We start from the raw sequence: 4,470 nt of genomic DNA, 5'->3' as shown, positions 1-4,470 counted from the left end.
ACGTTGGGGAAAAGTGACCCGAAAACAGTTAAGCGGGGGAAAACTAAGCGGATGCGGGCACGCGTTGGGGAAAACTAAGCGGATGCGGCCAAGTGTCGGTGGAAATTGGCCCGAAAACAGCCCAGCGGCAAGCGGAAGCGGCTAACGTTGGGCAAAAGTGACCCGAAAACAGTTCAGCGGGGGAAAACTAAGCGGATGCGGCCACGCGTTGGGGAAAACTAAGCGGATACGGCCAAGTGTTGGGGAAAAATGGCCCGAAAACAGCCCAGCGGCAAGCGGAAGCGGCTAACGTTGGGGAAAAGTGACCCGAAAACAGTTAAGCGGGGGAAAACTAAGCGGATGCGGGCACGCGTTGGGGAAAACTAAGCGGATGCGGCCAAGTGTCGGTGGAAATTGGCCCGAAAACAGCCCAGCGGCAAGCGGAAGCGGCTAACGTTGGGCAAAAGTGACCCGAAAACAGTTCAGCGGGGGAAAACTAAGCGGATGCGGCCACGCGTTGGGGAAAACTAAGCGGATACGGCCAAGAGTCGGTGGAAATTGGCCCGAAAACAGTCCAGCGGCAAGCGGAAGCGGCTAACGTTGGGCAAAAGTGACCCGAAAACAGTTCAGCGGGGCAAATTTTTGAAATTTTTTTTGAAATTTTTTTGAATTTTTGAAATTTTTGAAGTTTTTTTGAGTTTTTGGACTTTTTTTGAATTTTTGAATTTTTTGAATTTTTTTGAATTTTTTTGAATTTTTTTGAATTTTTTGAATTTTTTTTGAATTTTTGAAATTTTTTTTTTTTTTTTGAATTTATTTGATTTTATAAATTTTTTGTGATTTTTTGAGATTTTTTTGAATATTTTACATGGGTGATTTCGACTTGGGGGATTTTCAGGGGGTGGTAACCCTGGGCGTGGCTAGAGCCTCAAAATGCATATTCCCCTATAGGGGGGCAAGGTTTTCAAAAATGGGTGCCCCCTCATGTACACGCGCGTGGGTGTACATGGCCCCGTCGGTGCCAGCGTGGGTGGAAAATGGCCCGAAAACAGCCCAGCGGCAAGCGGAAGCGGCTAACGTTGGGCAAAACTGACCCGAAAGCAGTATAGCTTGGAAAATTAAGCGGATGCAGCCAATTGTTGGCGAAAACTAAGCGGATACGGCCAAGTGACGGTGAAAAATGGCCCGAAAACAGTCCAGCGGCAAGCGGAAACGGCTAACGTTGGGCAAAAGTGACCCGAAAACAGTTCAGCTGGGGGAAATTAAGCGGAAGCAGCCAAGCGTTGGGGAAAACCAAGCGGATACGGCCAAGAGTCGGTGGAAAATGGCCCGAAAACAGTCCAGCGGCAAGCGGAAACGGCTAACGTTGGGACAAAGTGACCCGAAAACAGTTCAGCTGGGGAAAATTAAGCGGATGCAGCCAAGCGTTGGGGAAAACTAAGCGGATCCGGCCCAGAGTCGGTGGAAATTGGCCCGAAAACAGTCCAGCGGCAAGCGGAAGCGGCTAACGTTGGGCAAAAGTGACCCGAAAACAGTTCAGCGGGGGAAAACTAAGCGGATGCGGCCACGCGTTGGGGAAAACTAAGCGGATACGGCCAAGTGTTGGGGAAAAATGGCCCGAAAACAGCCCAGCGGCAAGCGGAAGCGGCTAACGTTGGGGAAAAGTGACCCGAAAACAGTTAAGCGGGGGAAAACTAAGCGGATGCGGGCACGCGTTGGGGAAAACTAAGCGGATGCGGCCAAGTGTCGGTGGAAATTGGCCCGAAAACAGCCCAGCGGCAAGCGGAAGCGGCTAACGTTGGGCAAAAGTGACCCGAAAACAGTTCAGCGGGGGAAAACTAAGCGGATGCGGCCACGCGTTGGGGAAAACTAAGCGGATACGGCCAAGAGTCGGTGGAAATTGGCCCGAAAACAGTCCAGCGGCAAGCGGAAGCGGCTAACGTTGGGCAAAAGTGACCCGAAAACAGTTCAGCGGGGCAAATTTTTGAAATTTTTTTTGAAATTTTTTTGAATTTTTGAAATTTTTGAAGTTTTTTTGGGTTTTTGGACTTTTTTTGAATTTTTGAATTTTTTGAATTTTTTTGAATTTTTTTGAATTTTTTGAATTTTTTTTGAATTTTTGAAATTTTTTTTTTTTTTTTGAATTTATTTGATTTTATAAATTTTTTGTGATTTTTTGAGATTTTTTTGAATATTTTACATGGGTGATTTCGACTTGGGGGATTTTCAGGGGGTGGTAACCCTGGGCGTGGCTAGAGCCTCAAAATGCATATTCCCCTATAGGGGGGCAAGGTTTTCAAAAATGGGTGCCCCCTCATGTACACGCGCGTGGGTGTACATGGCCCCGTCGGTGCCAGCGTGGGTGGAAAATGGCCCGAAAACAGCCCAGCGGCAAGCGGAAGCGGCTAACGTTGGGCAAAACTGACCCGAAAGCAGTATAGCTTGGAAAATTAAGCGGATGCAGCCAATTGTTGGCGAAAACTAAGCGGATACGGCCAAGTGTCGGTGAAAAATGGCCCGAAAACAGTCCAGCGGCAAGCGGAAACGGCTAACGTTGGGCAAAAGTGACCCGAAAACAGTTCAGCTGGGGGAAATTAAGCGGAAGCAGCCAAGCGTTGGGGAAAACCAAGCGGATACGGCCAAGAGTCGGTGGAAAATGGCCCGAAAACAGTCCAGCGGCAAGCGGAAACGGCTAACGTTGGGACAAAGTGACCCGAAAACAGTTCAGCTGGGGAAAATTAAGCGGATGCAGCCAAGCGTTGGGGAAAACTAAGCGGATCCGGCCCAGAGTCGGTGGAAATTGGCCCGAAAACAGTCCAGCGGCAAGCGGAAGCGGCTAACGTTGGGCAAAAGTGACCCGAAAACAGTTCAGCGGGGGAAAACTAAGCGGATGCGGCCACGCGTTGGGGAAAACTAAGCGGATACGGCCAAGTGTTGGGGAAAAATGGCCCGAAAACAGCCCAGCGGCAAGCGGAAGCGGCTAACGTTGGGGAAAAGTGACCCGAAAACAGTTAAGCGGGGGAAAACTAAGCGGATGCGGCCACGCGTTGGGGAAAACTAAGCGGATGCGGCCAAGTGTCGGTGGAAATTGGCCCGAAAACAGCCCAGCGGCAAGCGGAAGCGGCTAACGTTGGGCAAAAGTGACCCGAAAATGGATCAGCGGGGGAAAACTAAGCGGATGCGGCCACGCGTTGGGGAAAACTAAGCGGATACGGCCAAGAGTCGGTGGAAATTGGCCCGAAAACAGTCCAGCGGCAAGCGGAAGCGGCTAACGTTGGGCAAAAGTGACCCGAAAACAGTTCAGCGGGGGAAAACTAAGCGGATGCGGCCACGCGTTGGGGAAAACTAAGCGGATACGGCCAAGAGTCGGTGGAAATTGGCCCGAAAACAGTCCAGCGGCAAGCGGAAGCGGCTAACGTTGGGCAAAAGTGACCCGAAAACAGTTCAGCGGGGGAAAACTAAGCGGATGCGGCCACGCGTTGGGGAAAACTAAGCGGATACGGCCAAGAGTCGGTGGAAATTGGCCCGAAAACAGTCCAGCGGCAAGCGGTAGCGGCTAACGTTGGGCAAAACTGACCCGAAAACAGTTCAGCGGGGGAAAACTAAGCGGATGCGGCCACGCGTTGGGGAAAACTAAGCGGATACGGCCAAGTGTTGGGGAAAAATGGCCCGAAAACAGCCCAGCGGCAAGCGGAAGCGGCTAACGTTGGGCAAAAGTGACCCGAAAACAGTTCAGCGGGGGAAAACTAAGCGGATGCGGCCACGCGTTGGGGAAAACTAAGCGGATACGGCCAAGTGTGGGGGAAAAATGGCCCGAAAACAGCCCAGCGGCAAGCGGAAGCCGCTAACGTTGGGCAAAAGTGACCCGAAAACAGTCCAGCGGGGGAAAACTAAGCGGATGCGGCCACGCGTTGGGGAAAACTAAGCGGATACGGCCAAGCGTCGGTGAAAAAGGCCCGAAAACAGTCCAGCGGCACGCCGAAGCGGCTAACGTTGGGCAAAAATGGCCAAAAGCGGTGGAGCAGGGCGGTCTGAATCTATGCATCCACATAAAATGGGGGGTAAACCTGGGGGATTTCCAGGGGGTGGTAACCCTGGGCGTGGCTGGAGACCCAAAATGCATATTCCCCTATAGGGGGGAAGGATTTTTGGAAGAGGCAGCCCCTCATGTACATGCCAAGCGGGGTGTACATGGCCCCTGTGGGTGCCTCCGTCGGTGTAAAATGGCCCGAAAAACAAGATTATGTTACCCGAAGACACGATTATGTTACCGAAAAAACACGGTTGAGCGGGGGCAGTAAGCACGGTTGAGCGGGGGCAAAAAACACGGTTGAGCGGGGCAAAAAACACGGTGCAGCGGGGACAAAAGACACGATTTTGTTACCGAAAAACACGGCCCGTCGGGGGCAAGGAACACGAATATGTTACCGAAAAACACGGACCACGCGGGTTGAAATCCCCAGCCGTAGAGCCGGCGAAACACGGTGGGGC

This window comes from Carex rostrata, unplaced genomic scaffold (assembly GCF_964058835.1).
Source record: "Carex rostrata unplaced genomic scaffold, lpCarRost1.2 SCAFFOLD_38, whole genome shotgun sequence".
Lineage (NCBI taxonomy): Eukaryota > Viridiplantae > Streptophyta > Magnoliopsida > Poales > Cyperaceae > Carex > Carex rostrata.
This window is presented reverse-complemented; position numbering follows the sequence as displayed.